The sequence below is a fragment of the Triticum urartu genome, chromosome 3A, assembly GCF_056163025.1.
Source record: "Triticum urartu cultivar PI428250 chromosome 3A, HENAU_Tu73, whole genome shotgun sequence".
Lineage (NCBI taxonomy): Eukaryota > Viridiplantae > Streptophyta > Magnoliopsida > Poales > Poaceae > Triticum > Triticum urartu.
In genome coordinates this window covers 618,626,788-618,652,447 of record NC_141875.1, presented here as the reverse complement: position 1 = coordinate 618,652,447, position 25,660 = coordinate 618,626,788, and the positions used below count along the sequence as shown (strand labels likewise).

General features: G+C 46.5%; 1 pseudogene across 1 annotated transcript; it reads left to right on the top strand.

Annotated features, from left to right (window-relative positions):
* Positions 1-149: 149 nt before the first annotated feature.
* Positions 150-25,210, top strand: LOC125534419 (uncharacterized; annotated as a pseudogene). The gene is made up of 9 exons (XR_015599365.1): positions 150-568; positions 2,492-2,513; positions 2,664-2,813; positions 2,902-3,001; positions 21,733-21,854; positions 22,023-22,126; positions 22,265-22,639; positions 22,824-22,872; positions 22,955-25,210. The product of XR_015599365.1 is annotated as an uncharacterized LOC125534419 (transcript).
* Positions 25,211-25,660: the final 450 nt, after the last annotated feature.

Below are 25,660 nucleotides of genomic sequence, written 5' to 3'. Positions count from 1 at the left end.
TATATGAACGTGGCTTTTTTTGGCAATGGTAGCATGTTTCTAACACGAACACGAACCCATTCATTTTCACAACACTAAAAAAAGAACACATTTGTTTTCGCCATGCAATCAATCGAAAAAGAAAGGAAAGAGGCATGGCAACGACACGCATGGGCATCAGCTGCCTGGAAAACTCCCCGCTCCGCCGCCGCCGACCCCCGCTCCACTTACCTTTCGTATCCTTGTCTCATGAAAAAAACTTACCTTTCATATCCGGCAAGGACAAGGCCCCGCCCGCCGCCACCGCCTCCGCCTCGGCTATAAAGTTCCACCCTTTGGCCGGCCCGCTCCTCCTCTCTTCGTCCGGGCAGCGCCTCTTGCCTCCTTCATTCGTCCTCGGCCCGTCCTGGCCGCGTGGTGGTCTCCGTTCCGGTCGCCGATTCCAAATCCACCCGCCCGCGTGCCCTTCTCCCTCTCCGCCTGCGGGGCTCGGCCAAGTGTGGCGGGCGACCGGCGGCGGGGGCACCAGCGTCGTGCGCCAGCTGCGCGCGCTCGTCCTCGATTCGTGCCTCTCCTCCTCTGGTGTCTGGTGAGGCGACTTGTCCTCAATTCTTGCCTCTCCTCGTGTCGCGTCCGGTGAGGCAGTTCGTCCTGGATTCCTGCCTCTCCTCCTCTCGCCTGGCTCAATTCGTCCTCGCTCGTCCTATGTTGCTCGTCCTCGCTCGATTCGTCCGTTTAGAGTAGAAGAATCGCGTCTGATTTGTTTCATTTTGCTCATCCTCGATTTGTCTATTCTGAAGCGCGTCTAATTTGGTTGATTTTGCTCGTCCTCGTTGTCGGCCGTTTAGATAGAAAATCGCGTCCGGTTTGATTTGCTTGTCCTCACCGTCGTCGTCCAGTCGCGTGTGATTTGATTCTTGCTCGTCCTCGCCGTTGTCCCGCGTGTTCTTGGGGCTGTCTCGTCGGGGGTCTCCGTCCCTGCGACTCTGGGAGGAAGCGAGAGAGCGCGGTATTTGGGTCACCATCTAGTTTGTCAGCTAACAAGTCTGTTTGAGAAACTTGTGCGTGTGCTTTTGTTATCTGACGATCCTGCGTATCGTTTCTGTTTGAGAAATTTGTGTGTGCGCTTCTGTTATCTGATGATCCTACGTTTCGTGTTCGCGTCGGGGCGACCGTTGCAGGAATGATGGGTTCTGGTTTCGAAATTGGAGCGGTGTCAAATCGGTTCCTCTGTTCTATCACCTGCGTTGTTCGTCGGTTATTTTCGGGTCTCAAACGCATGCGCCCTTGTGATACTTTGGTTGCCCTCTGTCGATTCTTGTTCTACCAGCAGGCGTGTGTGTTCTCATCCTAGATATACCTAATCTTGTTCTTGTCTGTTACGGTTGTTCTGATGGTGTTCTTTTCAACTTGTTTCTTGCTATCATGCTTTGCTTATGTTCCAATATATGATGATGTGTGTTCAACTTGTTTCTTGTTATCATGCTTTGCTTATGTTCCACTATATGACCGTGTTCAGGGGCGCAAACCATGTAGGCCGTGGGTACCGTGATGTGAGGCTTCTCTCTTGCTGATAAATTAGGATGATAGGCTGAGCAGAGAAGCTTGACTCTTGTAACAATCACTTGCTTGGTTTCCACTTCTTTGCGTGACCGATTTGGCATCAAATGCAGCATAATCACGTTTTCCCTGTTTGTTTTCATACCCAATGCATCCACTCATCAGAGCACCCTTTTCCATGTTTGTTTTTCCTTCTTTTCCTAATCAATTATCATGTTTACCATGGTGTGTGACAATACTGCGTTTCTACTGTTGTTCTTTGTTCCCTTTTGAAGTTCACTGATTCAAATCTGATGTGGAAGGTAGGAATATTGATATCACTTGTTGTTAGTATACTAGCCATGGTGTGTTTTATTCAAGTTATTAACCATATCTCTTAAAAATTTGCCTTGAGATGCTACATGTTTATATGGCATGATTGATTGCTGTTTGTGTATGGTTATTAAGATTGATTGATTGCTTGCTTGCTATTTGTTGATTGATTGATTGATTGTTGTTTGTTGTTTGTTGATTGATTGATTGTTATTTGTTGATTGGTATCTAACTTTGGTATTGGTAGTTCCCAATCATAGATAACAGACCTTGCACTATTCTTTTTTCTGAACTTTTTTGTGATTATGTCTTATGTGGATATCATATTCTCTTTTTGGTATTATGTCCTTGGAATAATGCATTTCTAAGTATTTAAGGTACATGACGTATCACATTTGCTCTTTATTGTGTATCTAAGGACACTGATGGGTTGAGTTGGCATATAACGCAGGTATATTGACATTCCTTACATTTTGTGATGCTGATTCCTGTAGTCCCAAAGCGTTTATGTAACCAAATTGTGCTACTGGAACTTTTGTTTTTAGATATTGGCACCTGATATTTGCATGGATGTTTTCATGATGGCTAATTTGATTCATTACTGTTGTTCTGATGGTGTGCTTCTGGTGTTTTACTGAAGTCGTAGATCGCTCATCAACCTGGTATGTGTTTGGATGAAAATCCCTCTCAAATTTAACTCGTTCCTATATTTTACACAATGTTTATCTCATGGCTGGTAATGGTAACCTTATGAATGAATAGCCCACATTTTAGCTAGTTATATAGTAACATCGTACTTCATTGGATGATGTTCTGTATATGCAAGTGTGGTGAGCTCACATATTGTGTCGGTATCTACCTACGTAGCTGAGCTCTTTCTGGATAGGACAGAGGTACAATATTTACATCCATGGCAGAAGGTTCTTAACAATGAACTCATCAGAGGTCCTTGGACTCAAGAGGTTTGGTAGTGCACTCCTGACTTTGCTCGAGAAAAAACCTTTTGCACATTTTATAATTATATTTATGATTATGATATTTTTTCTACAGGAAGATGACAAAATTATTGTTCTTGTAAGAAAGTATGGACCAACAAAATGGTCTCATTGCAAGGACCTGCAGAAGGAACCTCCCACCTCACGCAGCACAGGTGATTTCCCCTTTGCCCCGTTTGATTCTGTCTAGATCTTGCCCCGAATTGTATTGCGTCTGGATGAGCGCGCCGTTGGCATGGTCTGGTTGTTAACTGTTGTTACTGGTCATGGGGTTAGGTTGTCAATTGTTTAGCTGTGCTCGCGCAATGCTTTTAGGGTTGCTAGATTGATTGGTGGAGAATACTTACTGCTTATGAATTATACATGGACTATTGATATGATTGACTCATGTCAAGTGTGTGATGTATCTTCTGAGCAGGTCATTAAAAAAACCTTGGATTTTGTTCTGTTAGAAAGTATGCCAACCTTATTACAGTTACAGTCAACAGCTCATTAGGTCAGTACCACATGGGCAGAACATGCGCCACCTTGTAGCACTATATGATTCTCAAGTTCTTAACTGCCATAACCAAAAGAAATTAAAATTGCCAAGGACTTCACAGTTTATATGGACAGTTAGGCATGACTAGCACTATATAAGAAACATAAACAATGCCAATCTAATCTGTTAGGCATGGACTAGACTATTTAAGAAACATAAGCGTACCATCCAAATCAATAGGGAGAATTTTTGAGATTGAACTATGTTTTAGGAGGTGAGGTGGCAATGGTCACCTGTCTTCCTTAGTCTATTAATGCATACTGGAATAAATATGATTATAGAAGCAACTTTATCTTTGGTAATTGAGGGAGTCCTGGATTAGGGGGTGTCCGGATGGCCGGACTATACTTTCAGCCGGACTCCTGGACTATGAAGATACAAGATTGAAGACTTCGTCCCGTGTCCGGAAGGGACTTTCCTTGGCGTGGAAGGCAAGCTCGGCGATACGGATATGCAGATCTCCTACCATTGTAACCGACTTTGTGTAACCCTAACCCTCTCCGGTGTATATATAAACCGGAGGGTTTTAGTCCGTAGGACAACATACAGAACAACAATCATACCATAGGCTAGCTTCTAGGGTTTAGCCTCTCCGATCTCGTGGTAGATCTACTCTTGTACTACCCATATCATCAATATTAATCAAGCAGGACGTAGGGTTTTACCTCCATCAAGAGGGCCCGAACCTGGGTAAAACTTCGTGTCCCTTGCCTCCTGTTACCATCCGGCCTAGACGCACAGCTCGGGACCCCCTACCCGAGATCCGCCGGTTTTGACACCGACATTGGTGCTTTCATTGAGAGTTCCTCTGTGTCGTCGCCGTTAGGCTTGATGGCTCCTACGATCATCAATAGTGATGCAGTCCAGGGTGAGACCTTCCTCCCCGGACAGATCTTCGTCTTCGGCGGCTTCGCACTGCAGGACAATTCACTTGGCCATCTGGAGCAGATCAAAAGCTATGCCCCTGGCCGTCAGGTCAGATTTGGAAGTTTAAACTACACGACTGACATCTGTAGGGACTTGATCTTCGACGGATTCGAGCCACTGCCGAGCGCGCCGCACTGTCACGACGAGCATGATCTAGCTCTACCGCCGAACAGTGCCCTGGAGGCCGCACCCGCATCGGCTTCGACCCTTAATTTGGAGCCAACTGCGCCGATTGAGGATGGGTGGTTGGACGCCGCCTCGGGGGCTACGATCCCAACGGCGATCGACCCAAACATCAGCCCTAGACTCCGCGAGACTCGTGACTCCAAGGAGCCGGACTCCTCCCCGGACTTCGAACCCTCCGCGCCCCTGCCGATCGAATCCGATTGGGCGCCGATCATGGAGTTTACCGCCACGGACGTCTTTCAACACTCGCCTTTCAGCGATATTCTGAAGACACTAAAGTCTCTCTCTTTATCAGGAGATCCCTGGCCGGACTATGGTCAGCAAGGTTGGGATACGGACGATGAAGAAATTCAAAGCCCACCCACCACCCACTTTGTAGCCACTATCGACGATTTAATCGACATGCTCGACTTCGACTCTGAAAACATCGACGGTATGGACGACGATGCGGGAGGCGAAGAAGAACCACCGTCCACCTCACCATATGACGTATACATGGTGGACACACCAAAAGATGACGACGAGGAGCGGAAGGACGCACCAAAGGCTTGTTCCCTCGAGAAGCAGTCAAAGCGGCGACGCAAGCGCCGCCCCAAATCCTGCCTCGATAGAAATAACGATCACATAGACCCAGCGCTGGAGCAGGGTGAACCGCTGCCGGACAACGGCAATCCGGATAATCAAACCGAACAAACAAATTCTATCAAGGATAATAGTCCGGACGACATAACACCGGACAGGCACCCGGAGCAGCAGAATGCCCGTAAAGGCTTGTTGCCACTGCGAGAAGTCTTAAAAAGCATAAGCAAAGGCTCAAGGCTGCGCAAGACACACTCCAAATCAGATGGAGTAAAACACTCAACACAGCAGCGAGGTACGGTGACAATCGCCCCTCCAAGAGCTACCCAAAGCGGAAGCTGCTACCTGAATTCGATGAGGAGGCCTCAGACCCCCCACAACCAAATATCAAAGCAGCCACCTGGCCGGATAGACGACCCCTCTACCAACACAGAGCGGCATACAACTGTTGGGGAACGTTGCAGAAAACAAAAAAATTCCTACGGTTTCACCAAGATCCATCTATGAGTTCATCTAGCAACGAGTGATCGGATTGCATCTACATACCTTTGTAGATCACGCGCGGAAGCGTTCAAAGAACGGGGATGAGGAAGGCGTACTCGACGTGATCCAAATCACCGGAGATCCTAGCGCCGAACGGACGGCACCTCCGTGTTCAACACACGCACGGTCAGCATGACGTCTCCTTCTTCTTGATCCAGCAAGGAGGAAGGAGAGGTTCAGGAAGATGGCTCCAGCAGCAGCACGACGGCGTGGTGGTGGTGGAGCTGCAGTACTCTGGCAGGGCTTCGCCAAGCACTATGGAGGAGGAGGATGTGTTGGAGAGGGAGAGGGAGGCACCAAAGGCGTGGGGTGAGAAGTCCTCCATCTCCCCACTATATATAGGAGGGCCAAGGGGGGGCGCCGGCCCTAGGAGATCCAATCTCCTAGGGGGGCGGCGGCCAAGGGAGGAATCCCTCCTCCCCAAGGCACCTAGGAGGTGCCTTCCCCCTTTGGGACTCTTCCCTTCTTGAACCCTAGGCGCATGGGCCTCTTGGGGCTGGTGCCCTTGGCCCATGTAGGCCAAGGCGCACACCCCTACAGCCCATGTGGCCCCCCGGGGCAGGTGGCCCCACCCGGTGGACCCCCCGGGACCCTTCCGGTGGTCCCGGTACAATACCGGTGACCCCGAAACTTGTCCCGATGCCCGAAATAGCACTTCCTATATATAATTCTTTACCTCCGGACCATTCCGGAACTCCTCGTGACGTCCGAGATCTCATCCGGGACTCCGAACAACATTTGGGTTACTGCATATACATATCCCTACAACCCTAGCGTCACCGAACCTTAAGTGTGTAGACCCTACGGGTTCGGGAGACATGTAGACATGACCGAGATCGCTCTCCGGTCAATAAACAATAGCGGGATTTGGATACCCATGTTGGCTCCCACATGCTCCTCAATGATCTCATCGGATGAACCACGATGTCGAGGATTCAATCAATCCCGTATACAATTCCCTTTGTCAATCGGTATGTTACTTGCCCGAGATACGATCGTCGGTATCCCAATACCTCGTTCAATCTCGTTACCGGCAAGTCACTTTACTCGTACCGTAATGCATGATCCCGTGACCAGACACTTGGTCACTTTGAGCTCATTATGATGATGCATTACCGAGTGGGCCCAGTGATACCTTTCCGTAATACGGAGTGACAAATCCCAGTCTTGATCCGTGTCAACCCAACAGACACTTTCGAAGATACCCGTAGTATACCTTTATAGTCACCCAGTTACGTTGTGACGTTTGGTACACCCAAAGCACTCCTGCGGTATCCAGGAGTTACACGATCTCATGGTCTAAGGAAAAGATACTTGACATTGGAAAACTCTAGCAAACGAACTATACGATCTTGTGCTATGTTTAGGATTGGGTCTTGTCCATCACATCATTCTCCTAATGATGTGATCTCGTTATCAATGACATCCAATGTCCATAGTCAGGAAACCATGACTATCTGTTGATCAACGAGCTAGTCAACTAGAGGCTTACTAGGGACATGTTGGTGTCTATTATTCACACATGTATTACGATTTCCGGATAACACAATTATAGCATGAATAAAGACAATTATCATGAACAAGGAAATATAATAATAATGCTTTTATTATTGCCTCTAGGGCATATTTACAACAGTCTCCCACTTGCACTAGAGTCAATAATCTAGTTACATTGTGATGAATCGAACACCCATGGAATTCTGGTGTTGATCATGTTTTGCTCTAGGGAGAGGTTTAGTCAACGGATCTGCTACATTCAGATCTGTATGGACTTTACAAATTTCTATGTCTCCATCTTGAACATTTTCATGAATGGAGTTGAAGCAACGCTTGATGTGCCTTGTCTTCTTGTGAAACCTGGGCTCCTTGGCAAGAGCAATAGCTCCAGTGTTGTCACAGAAAAGCTTGATCGGCCCCGACGCATTAGGTATGACTCCTAGGTCGGTGATGAACTCCTTCACCCAAATTGCTTCATGCGCTGCCTCCGAGGCTGCCATGTACTCCGCTTCACATGTAGATCCCGCCACGACGCTCTGCTTGCAACTGCACCAGCTTACTGCCCCACCATTCAATATATACACGTATCCGGTTTGTGACTTAGAGTCATCCAGATCTGTGTCGAAGCTAGCGTCGACGTAACCTTTTACGATGAGCTCTTCATCACCTCCATAAACGAGAAACATTTCCTTAGTCCTTTTCAGGTACTTCAGGATATTCTTGACCGCTGTCCAGTGTTCCTTGCCGGGATTACTTTGGTACCTTCCTACCAAACTTACGGCAAGGTTTACATCAGGTCTGGTACACAACATGGCATACATAATAGAACCTATGGCTGAGGCATAGGGGATGACACTCATCTCTTCTATATCTTCTGCCGTGGTCGGACATTGAGCCGAGCTCAATTTCACACCTTGCAACACAGGCAAGAACCCCTTCTTAGACTGATCCATATTGAACTTCTTCAATATCTTATCAAGGTAGGTGCTTTGTGAAAGACCTATGAGGCGTCTTGATCTATCTCTATAGATCTTGATGCCTAATATATATGCAGCTTCTCCAAGGTCCTTCATTGAAAAACTCTTATTCAAGTAGGCCTTAATGCTGTCCAAGAGTTCTATATCATTTCCCATCAAAAGTATGTCATCTACATATAATATGAGAAATGCTACAGAGCTCCCACTCACTTTCTTGTAAACACAGGCTTCTCCATAAGTCTGCGTAAACCCAAACGCTTTGATCATCTCATCAAAGCGAATGTTCCAACTCCGAGATGCTTGCACCAGCCCATAAATCGAGCGTTGGAGCTTGCACACCTTGTCAGCATTCTTAGGATCGACAAAACCTTCCGGCTGCATCATATACAATTCTTCCTTAAGGAAACCATTAAGGAATGTCGTTTTGACGTCCATTTGCCATATCTCATAATCGTAGAATGCGGCAATAGCTAACATGATTCGGACGGACTTTAGCTTCGCTACCGGTGAGAAAGTCTCATCGTAGTCAACCCCTTGAACTTGTCGATAACCCTTAGCTACAAGCCGAGCTTTATAGATGGTCACATTACCATCCGCGTCTGTCTTCTTCTTAAAGATCCATTTATTTTCTATGGCTCGCCGCTCAACAGGCAAGTCAGTCAAAGTCCATACTTCATTTTCATACATGGATCCTATCTCGGATTTCATGGCTTCCAGCCATTTGTTGGAATCCGGGCCCGCCATCGCTTCTTCATAGTTCGAAGGTTCACTGTTGTCCAACAACATGATTTCCAAGACAGGGTTGCCGTACCACTCTGGTGCGGAACGTGTCCTTGTGGACCTTCGAATTTCAGTAGGAGCTTGATCAGAAGTATCTTGATCATTATCATTAACTTCCTCTCTAGTCGGTGCAGGCACCTTAGGAACATTTTCTTGAGTTGCGCCATCTTCCGGTTCAAGAGGTAATACTTCATCAAGGTCTACTTTCCTCCCACTTACTTCTTTCGAGAGAAACTCCTTCTCCAGAAAGGATCCATTCTTGGCAACAAAGATCTTGCCTTCGGATCTGAGGTAGAAGGTATACCCAATAGTTTCTTTAGGGTATCCTATGAAGACGCATTTTTCCGACTTGGGTTCGAGCTTTTCAGGTTGAAGTTTCTTGACATAAGCATCGCATCCCCAAACTTTTAGAAACGACAGCTTAGGTTTCTTCCCAAACCATAATTCATACGGTGTCGTCTCAACGGATTTCGACGGAGCCCTATTTAAAGTGAGTGCGGCAGTCTCTAAAGCATAGCCCCAAAAAGAAAGCGATAAATCGGCAAGAGACATCATAGATCGCACCATATCTAATAGAGTGCGATTACGACGTTCGGACACACCATTACGCTGAGGTGTTCCAGGCGGCGTGAGTTGTGAAACTATTCCACATTTTCTTAAGTGCGTGCCAAACTCGTGACTCAAGTATTCTCCTCCGCGATCTGATCGCAGGAACTTGATTTTCCTGTCACGTTGATTCTCAACCTCACTCTGAAATTCCTTGAACTTTTCAAAGGTTTCAGACTTGTGTTTCATTAAGTAGACATACCCATATCTACTCAAGTCATCAGTGAGGGTGAGAACATAACGATAGCCACCGCGAGCCTCAACACTCATTGGACCGCACACATCACTATGTATGATTTCCAATAAGTTGGTTGCTCGCTCCATTGTTCTTGAGAACGGAGTCTTGGTCATTTTACCCATGAGGCATGGTTCGCACGTGTCAAATGATTCGTAATCAAGAGACTCTAAAAGTCCATCAGCATGGAGCTTCTTCATGCGTTTCACACCTATGTGACCAAGGCGGCAGTGCCACAAGTATGTGGGACTATCATTATCAATCTTACATCTTTTGGTACTCACACTATGAACATGTGTAGTATTACGCTCGAGATTCATTAAGAATAAACCATTCACCATCGGAGCATGACCATAAAACATATCTCTCATATAAATAGAACAACCATTATTCTCGGATTTAAATGAGTAGCCATCTCGAATTAAACGAGATCCTGATACAATATTCATGCTCAAAGCTGGCACTAAATAACAATTATTAAGGTTTAAAACTAATCCCGAAGGTAAATGTAGAGGTAGCGTGCCGACGGCGATCACATTGACCTTGGAACCATTCCCGACTCGCATCGTCACCTCGTCCTTCGTCAGTCTCCGCTTATTCCGCAGCTCCTGTTTTGAGTTACAATGTGAGCAACCGCACCGGTATCAAATACCCAGGAGCTACTACGAATACTGGTAAGGTACACATCAATTACATGTATATCACATATACCTTTCGTTTTTCCGGCCTTCTTGTCCGCTAAGTACTTGGGGCAGTTCCGCTTCCAATGACCACTTCCCTTGCAATAAAAGCACTCAGTCTCGGGCTTGGGTCCATTCTTTGGCTTCTTCCCGGCAGCTTGCTTGCCGGGCGCGGCAACTCCCTTGCCGTCCTTCTTGAAGTTCTTCTTACCCTTGCCTTTCTTGAACTTAGTGGTTTTATTCACCATCAACACTTGATGTTCCTCTGCTGATTTCAGCATTGCAAATAATTCGGGAATGGTCTTTTCCATCCCCTGCATATTGAAGTTCATCACAAAGCTCTTGTAGCTCGGTGGAAGCGACTGGAGGATTCTGTCAATGACCGCGTCATCCGGGAGATTAACTCCCAGCTGAGTCAAGCGGTTATGTAACCCAGACATAGTGAGTATGTGCTCACTGACAGAACTGTTTTCCTCCATCTTACAGCTGAAGAATTTGTCGGAGACTTCATATCTCTCGACCCGGGCATGAGCTTGAAAAACCATTTTCAGCTCTTCGAACATCTCATATGCTCCATGTCTCTCAAAACGCTTTTGGAGCCCCGGCTCTAAGCTGTAAAGCATGCCGCACTGAACGAGGGAGTAGTCATCAACACGTGTCTGCCAAGCGTTCATAACGTCTTGGTTCTGTGGGACGGGTGCGTCACCTAGCGGTGCTTGTAGGACATAATCTTTCTTGGCAGCTATGAGGATGATCCTTAGGTTCCGGACCCAGTCCGTATAGTTGCTGCCATCGTCTTTCAGCTTGGTTTTCTCTAGGAACGCGTTGAAGCTGAGGACTACGTTGGCCATTTGATCTACAAGACATATTGTAAAGATTTTAGACTAAGTTCATGATAATTAAGTTCATCTAATCAAATTATACAATGAAGTCCCACTTAGATAGACATCCCTCTAGTAATCTAAGTATAACATGATCCGAGTTAACTAGGCCGTGTCCGATCATCACATGAGACGGACTAGTCAACATCGGTGAACATCTTCATGTTGATCGTATCTTCTATACGACTCATGCTCGACCTTTCGGTCTTCTGTGTTCCGAGGCCATGTCTGTACATGCTAGGCTCGTCAAGTCAACCTAAGTGTTTGCACGTGTAAATCTGTCTTACACCTGTTGTATGTGAACGTTAGAATCTAACACCCGATCATCACGTGGTGCTTCAAAACAACGTACTGTCGCAACGGTGCACAGTTAGGGGGAACACTTTCTTGAAATTATTATGAGGGATCATCTTATTTACTACCGTCGTTCTAAGTAAACAAGATGCAAAACATGATAAACATCACATGCAATCAAATAATAATAGTGACATGATATGGCCAATATCACATAGCTCCTTTGATCTCCATCTTGGGGATCCATGATCATCTTGTCACCGGCATGACACCATGATCTCCATCATCGTGTCTCCATGAAGTTGCTCGCCAACTATTACTTCTACTACTATGGCTAACGCGTTTAGCAATAAAGTAAAGTAATTTACATGGCGTTTCTCAATGACACGCATGTCATACAAAAAATAAAGACAACTCCTATGGCTCCTGCCGGTTGTCATACTCATCGACATGCAAGTCGTGATTCCTATTACAATAGCATGAACATCTCATACATCACATATATATCATTCATCATTCATCACAACTTTGGCCATATCATATCACAAAGCACTTGCTGCAAAAACAAGTTAGACGTCTTCTAATTGTTGTTGCAAGTTTTACGTGGCTGAAATAGGGTTCTAGCAAGAACGTTTTCTTACCTACGTGAAAGCCACAACGTGATTTGTCAACTTCTATTTACCCTTCATAAGGACCCTTTTCATCGAATCCGCTCCAACTAAAGTGGGAGAGACAGACACCCGCGAGCCACCTTATGCAACTTGTGCATGTTAGTCGGTGGAACCGGTCTCACGTAAGCGTATGTGTAAGGTTGGTCCGGGCCGCTTCATCCCACAATACCGCTGAAGCAAGATAAGACTAGTAGCGGCAAGAAAGTTGACAACATCTACGCCCACAACAAATTGTGTTCTACTCGTGCAAGAGAACTACGCATAGACCTAGCTCATGATGCCACTGTTGGGGAACGTTGCAGAAAAAAAAATTCCTACGGTTTCACCAAGATCCATCTATGAGTTCATCTAGCAACGAGTGATCGGATTGCATCTACATACCTTTGTAGATCACGCGCGGAAGCGTTCAAAGAACGGGGATGAGGAAGGCGTACTCGACGTGATCCAAATCACCGGAGATCCTAGCGCCGAACGGACGGCACCTCCGCGTTCAACACACGTACGGTCAGCGTGACGTCTCCTTCTTCTTGATCCAGCAAGGAGGAAGGAGAGGTTGAGGAAGATGGCTCCAGCAGCAGCATGACGGCGTGGTGGTGGTGGAGCTGCAGTACTCCGGCAGGGCTTCGCCAAGCACTATGGAGGAGGAGGATGTGTTGGAGAGGGAGAGGGAGGCACCAAAGGCGTGGGGTGAGAAGTCCTCCATCTCCCCACTATATATAGGAGGGCCAAGGGGGGGGCGCCGGCCCTAGGAGATCCAATCTCCTAGGGGGGCGGCGGCCAAGGGAGGAATCCCTCCTCCCCAAGGCACCTAGGAGGTGCCTTCCCCCTTTGGGACTCTTCCCTTCTTGAACCCTAGGCGCATGGGCCTCTTGGGGCTGGTGCCCTTGGCCCATGTAGGCCAAGGCGCACACCCCTACAGCCCATGTGGCCCCCCGGGGCAGGTGGCCCCACCCGGTGGACCCCCCGGGACCCTTCCGGTGGTCCCGGTACAATACCGGTGACCCCGAAACTTGTCCCGATGCCCGAAATAGCACTTCCTATATATAATTCTTTACCTCCGGACCATTCCGGAACTCCTCGTGACGTCCGGGATCTCATCCGGGACTCTGAACAACATTCGGGTTACTGCATATACATATCCCTACAACCCTAGCGTCACCGAACCTTAAGTGTGTAGACCCTACGGGTTCGGGAGACATGTAGACATGACCGAGATCGCTCTCCGGTCAATAAACAATAGCGGGATCTGGATACCCATGTTGGCTCCCACATGCTCCTCGATGATCTCATCGGATGAACCACGATGTCAAGGATTCAATCAATCCCGTATACAATTCCCTTTGTCAATCGGTATGTTACTTGCCCGAGATTCGATCGTCGGTATCCCAATACCTCGTTCAATCTCGTTACCGGCAAGTCACTTTACTCATACCGTAATGCATGATCCCGTGACCAGACACCTGGTCACTTTGAGCTCATTATGATGATGCATTACCGAGTGGGCCCAGTGATACCTCTCCGTAATACGGAGTGACAAATCCCAGTCTTGATCCGTGTCAACCCAACAGACACTTTCGAAGATACCCGTAGTATACCTTTATAGTCACCCAGTTACGTTGTGACGTTTGGTACACCCAAAGCACTCCTGCGGTATCCGGGAGTTACACGATCTCATGGTCTAAGGAAAAGATACTTGACATTGGAAAACTCTAGCAAACGAACTATACGATCTTGTGCTATGTTTAGGATTGGGTCTTGTCCATCACATCATTCTCCTAATGATGTGATCTCGTTATCAATGACATCCAATGTCCATAGTCAGGAAACCATGACTATCTGTTGATCAACGAGCTAGTCAACTAGAGGCTTACTAGGGACATGTTGGTGTCTATTATTCACACATGTATTACGATTTCCGGATAACACAATTATAGCATGAATAAAGACAATTATCATGAACAAGGAAATATAATAATAATGCTTTTATTATTGCCTCTAGGGCATATTTCCAACAACAACGCCACTCACAATACAACACGCGACCCATACGAGGGCTCGCACCCAAAGGACGGCGCAACAAGATCCATCTATGGACCACGCAAGCGCGCCCCAGCATACAATGCAACACAACAAACATCCGAACAACGCGGTACACCCAGCTACAGGGGTGCCACACACCCCCTATGTTTCACCGATGAGGTGCTGGACCATGAATTTCTAGAGGGATTCAAACCCATAAACATAGAGGCATACGATGGAACAACAGACCCTGGGGTCTGGATTGAGGACTACATCCTTCATATCCATATGGCTCGAGGAGATGATCTCCACGCCATCAAGTACTTACCCCTCAAGCTCAAAGGGCCAGCTTGTCACTGGCTTAAAGGCCTCCCCGAAAGCTCCATTGGAAGTTGGGAAGAGCTCGAAGATGCCTTTCAGGAAAATTTTCAAGGGACTTATGTCCGACCCCCGGATGCGGACGATTTGAGTCATATAACTCAACAGCCCAGAGAGTCAGCCCGAAAGCTTTGGAACAGGTTTCTTACTAAAAAGAACCAGATTGTCGACTGTCCGGACGCCGAAGCCTTGGCAGCTTTTAAGCATAGCGTCCGTGACGAATGGCTCGCCAGACACCTCGGCCAAAATAAGCCGAGAACGATGGCCGCATTAACAAACCTCATGACCCGCTTTTGCGCGGGTGAAGACAGCTGGCTAGCCAGATGCAGCACCAGCGACCCCAGTACATCTGAAGTTAGGGATGGAAACGGGAAATAACGGCGCAACAGCAATAACAAACGCCGGAATAAAGAAGATAGCACGAAGGGCACGGCAGTAAACGCCGGATTCAAAAGCTCTCGGCCAGGTCAACAAAAGCCGCCCCCTAAAGGCACCAGGGATGAACTGTCCAGCCTCAACAAAATTCTGGACCAAGTATGTCAGATCCATAGTACCCCTGGTAAACCTGCTAATCATACCCACAGAGAATGTTGGGTCTTCAAGCAGTCCGGCAAGCTCAACGCCGTACACAAGGGGGAGGATACACCAAGTGAAGACGAGGACGAGCCTCCCAAGCAAGACACTGGGGAACAAAAGAAATTTCCACCAGAAGTCAAAACAGTAAACGTGTTACACGTGATCAAGGGAAAAAACAACGCGGCACTCCCAGGAAAATATACCCAAGTGCCTGTCACCGCGAAGTCCTGCCACTGGTCGTCTCAACCGATCACTTTTGACCATCGCGATTACTCAGCAAGTATCCGACACGCAGGATGGGCCACCCTGGTATTAGACCCAATAATTGGTGGACATCACTTCACACGAGTCTTGATGGACGGTGGCAGCAGTCTAAACCTCATATATCAGGATACAATCCGCAGGATGGGGTTAGACCCAACAAAAATTCGCCATAGCAATACTACCTTTAAAGGAGTAATGCCAGGCCCAGGGGCTCGTTGTACGGGCTCCCTCCTACTACAAGTTATATTCGGCTCCCCCGATAACTTCCGTCGTGAGCATTTAACCTTCCACATCGCTCCGTTCCAAAGTGGCTATCAAGCACTGCTCGGATGCGAAGCTTTCGCTCGCTTCAACGCAATACCACACTACGCCTCCCTCACACTCAAGATGCCCGGTCCACGTGGCATCATTTTAGTAAAAGGAAATATCAAGCGATCTCTGCGCGCTGAAGAGAGTGCGGCTGCCTTGGCAGTCGCACACTAAAGGCGCCCGGACCAGCAAAAGCATCCAATAGGTCGTCAAGACCTCAAACACAACTAATCAAGTCCGGCGCCGCTATCTATACCGAATAAATGGTCACACCCCTATTTGTCAATACAAGGGGCTCAACGCGCGCAGACAAGTGGCAATTTCTTCTCATCTTGAATTATACATGGTTTCTTTAAAAACTATCTTTTCGCACGACAACTTTTTCACCTAAATTCCTCTCTTTTACAGACGATCATCATGCTACACCCGTCCAGGATACGGCACAACGGAGACACAGGCGCAGACGTGCAGCGGGGACCCGCTCCAAGGATTCTTTTTAGATTAAGACCCTGCGTAAACCTTTTTTTACTGTCTCTTGTTGATACATATCCACCATTGAGAAGGATGCTGACGTCTTGGCATGTGGCCATGCCCGAACAATGCACGTACCTGGACACAAGGGGCTTCTTACAAAGGCCATTTTTAGGCCCGGTTTATACCACAAAGACCGAATACCTTAGGGAGTGTTCGGCGTCGCGAGTTTGGCCTTATGTGCATCAGCTCCAAATCATTGTCTTTGGTCAAATGTTGGGTTTACCCGGCTCCTGTGTTTTGGTGCCTTACGTTCCACTTTACCGGCTAAGGTAGCACCAGGAGAACTACTGTGATTGTGCCCTGGTTCATCTGGACGAGCACCTCAGTAGAGAAAGCCGAAAATTGACTGTCATGATATAGCGTGAAACTGGTCAAGCACTCGATGACCTGTTGGAATGTTAGAATTCCTCCGCCTTAACGAAGGGCCGTTTTCCGGCCAGGCATGTACGCACCCCGGATCGGGAAAGTGCGGAGCCACCAGGGGCTATCTAGTAGCCCCACTGTCAAACTCCTATGGCTAAGTGAAAGTGCTAAATCATTATAGTCCGGTTGCCCCGCTTGCTCCGCTATCACCTCCTTAATAGGACCAAGACGTTGGGTTAAGTGTGAACGCGTGTTTTTGCGAGCACCTCCGCATTAAATGCGTGGGGGTTGAAGCCGACGGCTGCAATCTTTCAGGTTATACACATGTATACATAAACGGCCGCCCAGGAGGCATCATATTACTTTTAGGAAAAAGTATAAAAATAGCCTCATAAAAATTTATAAAAGCATTTCGCTTACAATGAGATTACATATCACTCAAACATAATATTTTTTGAGCACTGGGTCTCTATCAAACGAGCACCCTCAAGAACTTCAAAGTAGTGCTCAGCAGCCATTCGACCTATGGCCGAATCCCGCGCTGCAACAGTGGTAGCATCCATCTCCGCTCGGTATGCTTTAACACGGCAAAGGCCATCTATGAGCCCTCTATGCACGCCGACCTCTTCATCGCATTAATGCGCGGCACCACGTCAAGGAGTTGCTGCACCAAGCTGAAATAGCTGTTCGATTTTGGCCTTTCCGGCCATAGCTGATCCACAACAGACCTCATGGCGAGTCCGGACAACCTATTTAGTTCGGCCCATTCGGCTAATTGGTCAGTCAATGAAAGCGGACGCTCGGGAGAATGGAATTGTGTCCAAAATAGCTGGTCCACTTCACGGTCCGTCTGACCCTAGAAGTACTTGGCCGCATCGGCAGCGCTCGCCGCCAAATCCATATACACATCCTCCGAACTCCACAACCTATCCAAAGAGGCATACCGTGGATCTCCGAACTTCCTCCGCAACATAAAGGATTTCCCAGCTACAATATCCCCGGCTTCCCACAGCTCCTCCTTCTTCGCCCTCATAGCAGAGCGAATGTCTTTTCTCGTCACAGCAGCCTTCTCAAGGTCCGATGCCTTCGCTAGGTTTTCCTTTTTAAGAACCCGGCAACGGTCGGCGGCAGCTTTTAATTCTATGGCCATTTTGGCCATCTTATCTCGGCTCTCGCCATGCGCGGCGTTCTCGGTTTTCAACTCTTCGGCCGCCTTCAAAGCAGCCGCATTACTAAACCTCGCTTGTTCCTTGGCTCGGGCAAGTTCTGCCCGCAAGGCTTCAACAGTGGCAGCTCCATCTGCAGTCACAACATATTAAAGATACTGGCATCATGCTGCTCTTACTATGTGGTGTTTACCAGATAATGACACTTACCCTATGCCTCGTCAAGCCTTTTGTTAACAAGCTCGATGTCGGCGTCTGCCGCATCCAATTGTCGTTTTAAATGGGCAAACTCGCTAGTCCGGCTAGCCACCGGAGCTTCCATCACCTGCACATAAAGGCAGTATGGTTATTACCTGGGAATATGATCCTCTGTTCGTCGTCGTTTCCGACGACCACCAGAGTCTCAGGGGCTACTATCTACACAGGGCACACCCAGCATGTGCAGGACTATGATACGTTATTTTACATACCTCAAAGCATGTCAGTAGACTCATAAAAGCTTCATGCAATCCTCTTTCGGCGGACAAAATTGTCTCCATCACAGTATTCATCAGCACACGGTGTTCATCTGAGATGGCCGCTCACCCCACCAACTCCGTCAGAACATCCGATCGCACACCAGACGATGCCGGACTCTTTTTTCCGCTCTCTTCGGGAGCCGGAAACTGGGAGCTTCGGGGGTCAATGGGATTATCTTCTGGCCTCACCGGACCCAGAGAGGCCCTCCGCGACGACACTGGGGTCGCCCGCTTCCAGAGCGGAGGAGTCCGGAGGGGCGTTTCGCTCTCTATCATCTCTGGAAGAAGATCCCCCGAAGACGAGCTCATTTGAGAGGGGCTAAGGCCCGAACTGCAAAGATATATGCGGTGGTTATTTTCTCAGAAGTAAAAGATGGCATACCTGTACTATTAAAGTATTTCGGGTCACTTACGACTCGCTGGAGAATCGATCCCCCCGCAGACTTTGTGCGGCAAAAGCGGGTAGGACCCTCTGTGGGAGACTTCTTCTCCCGTTTGGAAGCTTCGGCGTCCGAATCCCCAGGCGCAGTCCTTTTCCTCCGCCGGTCGTCTTCCTTCGCTCCCTCGGTTAGAATGGGCAGCGTTGGGGGCCCGCGTCCACCCGTATTATCCTTCCCAGTATCTTCCTTCAAGGGCTCCGGGCAAGGTGCGACCTGGAGCATCTTTTCCAATACCGGATTATCCAAACCCTTAGGGAGGGGGGCCGAACACCGAATCAACTTCGCCTTTGTTATCCAGTCCTGGTCAAAAAGCAAACTCTCAGAAATAACTTCGTAACAAATGAGAGATAGTATGTTCGGCCGGAAGATTCCTTACCTGTTCGGCGGCGCGGTTACTGCTCAGGCCCACGTCCTCGGTGATTTCCGGACACTCTACCTGAGGTCCGAAGAATGACTTGTACATCTCCTCGTGCGTCGGCCCGAGGAAATTTTGAATGACACGCGGTCCCTCGGGATTGAACTCCCACAAGCGAAGGGGCCGGCGTTTGCAAGGCTGGACTTGACGAACCAGCATAACTTGTATTACCGCAACCAAACTAAAATCTCCATTGAAGAGATCTCGAATGCGGCTTTGCAGTATAGGCACGTCCTTGGCTGGACCCCAGCTCAGACCTCTGCTGATCCATGACATCAGTTGTGGTGGAGGGCCCGAGCGGAAAACAGGGGCGGCCGCCCACTTGGCACTTCTAGGAGCCGTGATGTAGAACCACTCCTGTTGCCACAATTCAGACACCTCTAGAATGGAACCTTTGGGCCATGGAGCTCCCGTCATCTTGCGTATTTAGGCACCTCCACACGCTGCATGTTGCCCCTCGATCATCTTCGGCTTTACTTCAAAGGTCTTGAGCCACAGGCCAAAGTGAGGGGTAACCCGGAGGAAGGCCTCACACACGACAATAAATGTCATGATATGAAGAAAGGAGTCCGGAGCTAGATCATGGAAATCTAGCCCGTAATAAAACATCAAACCCCTGACGAAAGGATCCAGAGCAAGGCCTAGACCTCGGAGGAAGTGGGAGACGAACACGACGCTCTCGTTGGGTTTGGGGGAGGGGACGGCCTGCCCTCGGGCAGGCAGCCAATGCACAACCTCGGCGGTCAGATATCTGGCCTCCCTCAACTTTTTGATGTCTTCTTCCGTGACGGAGGAAGGCACCCATCGGCCTTGAAGGCTAGATCCAGACATGATTAAAGGTTCGGAGCACCTGACCTGAACTTTGGGTGTTTGAGCTTGAGGTAGGGGAAGGATTCGATTGAGCACGGGAGGGAAAAAAAGTAAAAGCCTTGTCCCTTTATAAAGAGGGTGAATATCAAGCGTCCTCTCCGTGGCCGTTTGGACTTGCCTATAGTCTAGGAGTCCTAGAAGCGGTTGGATTACCCACGCCCGTATTGATGAGAATCCCGGAATAAGGGGACACGATCTCTGCTTTAACAAGACATGCCAAGGAAACCGCCTCGCATGACACGCTGAGGTGGGACAATAAAACGATTCGAATAAAGGCTTGGCCGTGGTGCATCACACTACGGAATACGTCAGCAGATTATATTTGTGTAAATATTATTCTCTCTATGGCAATATGTGGAAACTTATTTTGCAGAGCCGGACACTATCTTTGTGTTCAAAATCTTCTATGAAGTACTTGGAGGAGGAACCCGCCTTGCAATGCCGAAGACAATCTGCGCGCCGGACTCGTCGTCATTGAAGCCTGGTTCAGGGGCTACTGAGGGAGTCCTGGATTAGGGGTGTCCGGATGGCCGGACTATACCTTCAGCCGGACTCCTGGACTATGAAGATACAAGATTGAAGATTTCGTCCCGTGTCCGGAAGGGACTTTCCTTGGCGTGGAAGGCAAGCTCGGCGATATGGATATGCAGATCTCCTACCATTGTAACCGACTTTGTGTAACCCTAACCCTCTCCGGTGTCTATATAAACCAGAGGGTTTTAGTCCATAGGACAACATACAGAACAACAATCATACCATAGGCTAGCTTCTAGGGTTTAGCCTCTCCGATCTCGTGGTAGATCTACTCTTGTACTACCCATATCATCAATATTAATCAAGCAGGACGTAGGGTTTTACCTCCATCAAGAGGGCCCGAACCTGGGTAAAACTTCGTGTCCCTTGCCTCCTGTTACCATCTGGCCTAGACGCACAGTTCGGGACCCCCTACCCGAGATCCGCCGGTTTTGACACCGATAGTAATGTTGTTCAAATCTGATTTAAGAAACACAAACAGTACTAGCCTGATCAATAGAGAGAATTGTCAAAAGTGGCCTCTGTTTTAGTAGGCTGCAATGATCACCTGTTTTCCTTGGTCTATCAGTGCATACTGGAAGAAATATAATTACTGAAGCATGAACAGTACCATCCCAACCAATAGAGAGAATCATCAAGAGTGGCCTATGTTTTAGTAGGTAAGGTTGTAATGGTCACCTGTTTTCCTTGGTCTATCAATGCATACAGGAAGAAATATAATTACTGAAGCAACTTTAGCATTCATAATGTGTGTAAACCTGATATTATGTGTTTTTGTGGAGAATAAGTGGCTTCAGTGGATGTCCTGGCCTCCTGGGTGACTTGATGTTTTTAATACATCAGTTGGTTCCACTAACATCTTGAAATTAAGATCAATGAATTTTGAATTATTCTAATCATTATACTGGATGGGTATATGATGGATAACCCTTGGTAACATAATTTCATGCCTAATTCTGAACTTGTTCACACATAACTAAAGCTGGCCGCTGTTTGGTCTCGCAGTAAATATGACTTGTTTTATACTCCTACTTGACTGGCTTCATACAAATGCTTGTCTGACTGTTGTGTAATACTATATTACTTTCCTTTTATTCGGGCAGGTCCTGCAGGTGAGGACATGTTTCACTGGCAGGGCACTATCATGGGACCCTCGGACAACCCATTTACTGGTGGTCTAGTGAACATCCATTTCCCACCGGATTATGCCTTCAAGCCCCTGAAGGTAATTTCCGGTGTACCGAGCTAACCTTTGTAAAAAAGAGAGTTCATATTGATTCTATGATATTGGAATTGCTGTTACACAAATGTCTTGGGGTCCTCAAACAACTAGTTTGCTGCTGCTTGCTATCTTATCTATTTTTAATGACATTCAGACATGAACATAGTTCAGGTCTCTTTCCGCACCAAGGTGTTCCACCCAAACATCAACAACAACATCAACATTTGCCTTGACATTCTCAAGGAACAGTGGAGCCAGCTTTGACCATGTCAAAGGTGATATGTATTCCTAGATTGGTTGTTCCATGTTTTCTTAAAGCTTGTTGCTGATATAAGCTTGGTTCCTCCAGCAACTTAATCTCACAGAAATTCTTCATTTATGTTTCTCTAACATTTACCCGTCTCTGTTAATAGGTCCTCCTGTCAATCTGTTCGTTACTGACGGACCCCAACCCCGATGATCCTCTGGTGCCTGAGCTCACATGTACAAGACTGATGGGGCCAAGTATGAGTCCACGGCACACTCCTGGACACAGAAGTACGCCATGGGGGGATGTATAGGCAAGCAATGTCGAGAGAGGTATTCTTTTGATTGTTTTATTTATGGTTTGCTGAAATGCATTTCCCCCGTCCGTGCAAGACAAACGGTGGGATGTTTGCTAATTTCAAAACACACTGGTTACTTCCATCTGTGTACTTCTATTTGTTCTTAGTTCTTCTCACCTATAGCTAAAGTCAAAAGACGACAAACCAGGTGAATTATTGGAGTTGCAGGACGATAAATCATCGGTAAGTTTCTATGCTTTCAAATGGTCAGAGTATGAATTTTGATCATTTTGTCTGACTTGTTTTATACTGAATCCTTGATTCCTTGATAACTTTGATATACACACATGAATAATTACTTATGCTGTTATGATCGTAAACTGATTTCTAAGTATCTTTGACTCATGCAATGCTTATTACATAACAGGTCATCCAAATCTTCATTTGTACATATGACTGCTGGTGCTGCTGATGATGTAAGCTACTTTTCTTGCTTCAAGAACAATAGAAACATCATTTACATTACACTCACATTTTAAGTTGCTCATGTCATTTCAGACTAGCCATCGGCTTGGAACTGATGAGAGGCAACCGATGTTGCCAACTTGAAACATATATTGTTTAGGTATGAATGGCCTACCTTAACCAAAATTTCTATAAGAGTGTTGCCCATGATATTTGAATTACGAACCAAATTGTAAACAAATAAGCATATGTCTCTCCGCCTACAAACTTGCGGGTAGTGATGAAGATAATCACTTAATCAGCCTCTAACTAGCTTCCAATTTTCACGAATGAAGATCTGAATCACCCTCGCCCCTCAGAAATCAGTTTACTCATTCAGGTCCTGGAATTTCTTTATAGCTTTCTGAATTTACTTCGTTCTTGCATTTATTAGCTTTCTGTTTGTGCCCCAATCTATGTCTATTTATTTCTGTTTCTTGTGTGCAAGCGATCCATTGTGTGTGTGACCCTGTGCGTGTGATGTACCCCTATCTATCTCTATTTCTTGTGTGCAAGCGCTACTGTGTGTGTGACTGACTGTGTGTCTGTGTGTGAATGTTGCATTTGCTTGTGTGTGTGACCCTGTGCGTGTGATGTACCCCTATCTATCTCTATTTCTTGTGTGCAAGCGCTACTGTGTGTGTGACTGACTGTGTCTATGTGTGAATGTTGCATTTGCTTGTGTGTGTGACTCTCTGTGTGTGTGAATGTTGCATTTGCTTGATGGTGTGGCCTGTATGCTTTGTTTGAATGATTGGTGTGGCCTGTATGCTTTGCTGAATGATTGGTGTGGCCTGTATGCTTTGCTGAATGATGATTGGTGTGGTTTAACACCGCATTTGCCGGTCCCAAGCCCGGATGTGAAAATGTAGAGGGAGCTGCAGTTACCTTCTGAATTTTGTGGCTGATGGCATTCTAGTTTACTTAGATGGTTAGCTTGTTAATTAGTTTTGTGCATGCAAGACTTGAAATCTAGCTGATGTAGTGTTTTAGTTTCTGTGCATGATAAATGGTTTTGTTGTGCACCTTTTTAAAGATGTGGCCCGTTTTCCCCTTTATTTTCCTATTTTGGATGTTAACTAGCATTTAATGTGTTGCTGAATTGATTATCTATTATAAGATATGGTTAGCATATATAGTTCAGAGATAAATGTCTTTGTTTGCAGCAGTACATTTTATTCATCCCAATGGTGATTTTACTATTGGTTTTTGTGTGTTGGAACTCTTGCGGAAGTTCTCTGTACCCCAGTACCAATGTATATCTATTTCAGTGTCTTTTTGTACTATAACATCACTGAATCTAGTGGTATGTTTTATTTGAGATGAGTGATGTGGTTACATTGTACCAGACAGGTGATTGCAGCAGCTCAGTGTATGAGTATGTGCCCCGCAACATCGATTATCTAGTTACTTTAACAGGACTTTTGAACAATCATGTAGTTCACAATATGCAGTTTTACTTATATTCAGGAATGGAGCTTCTTCACTTCCTATATGCAGCAGGTTGTCCATGTTGTGTGTTTCAATTCTTTAATTCACCTGTATTTTCATTTCAACTGGTTGTCCATGTTGTGTGTTCCATATTGATCAGACGTTGTCGACTACTTCGTCTTCGATGCCGCAGCTCCTCGTTGCGTCTTTAATTAGCTGTACTTCTTCTGCGTGTTCAATTTTTAATCCCCTTTCTGTGTGATGCTCTTTGTTTCTCTGTAATTTGAACCTGTGGTTGTGCTCATGTGAACGGTGTCTCTGCTCGTGTGGACAACCATGATTTGAGCCGCAATTTTGAGCTGTGATTCTGCTAGTGAGGCAAGCATGATTTCAGCGGTGTTTTCATGCGATTTTGAACCATGATCCTGTGCTATTTTGGGTCTGGATTCCCTTGTGTGGCAAGCTTGATTTGAACCGTGTGCTATGGTTACTGTTCATCCCTCTGTCATTTCGAAGTCAGACCGTTCTTCGAGAGTTAAAACATTGATCTCTCATCTTCAGTTGCCTTTAGTGACTCCCTCAAGAATCCTGGGAACGTTGGTTGTAACTTGTAAGGTTTGTGCGATTTTTGTACACTCTAGTTGATTTTTATTTCCAATACTTTTTACAAAGTAAGTTTCATACTTGATGAATATATTCATGACAAAAGGAAATGTGTATGGGACATGGAGTTTCTAAGCCCGACATATTAGCTCGGGTGAACAGTAAAAATAGAATAATAATAATAATAAATTCATAAAAATCTGGAATTTTTTGGTGACAAACATTGACAAAAGTTTCAACGCTTGCAAAATTTTATCGTGAAATGACATTTGTAGAAGCCGTGGCTAAAAAAGTCAATGATCCAAAAATGTCATTTCCAAAAGCATTTTGAAGTGATGATTTTTTCCCCACAGGGTCTATAAATGTCGTTTCTCGTTGAAATGTTAGTATACGAATTCAGAATTTTTTCAATATTTTTTGTTTTCGATGTGTATGTTGTCAATCCATCATGTATTTATTACCTTCTCTTAATTAGGTTTGTGTTATGCTACATTTTTATGGTAAACTAGAACATGAAGGCGCGCGTTGATGCGCCTCGTTCATTCCGATGACAACTGTTATATATATTTTGAAAAACCAAGACAATACATATATGAGAATTGGAAGTTTCAAATTAAAGCACCTTCCATTTTTGGCATATTTGTTGAGACTTTAGGGTTGACCCAAGTGTCAGAAAGCTTTGGAGTTGATGTTTAACTTGTTTGAGAAAGAAGGCTTCATGTCGTT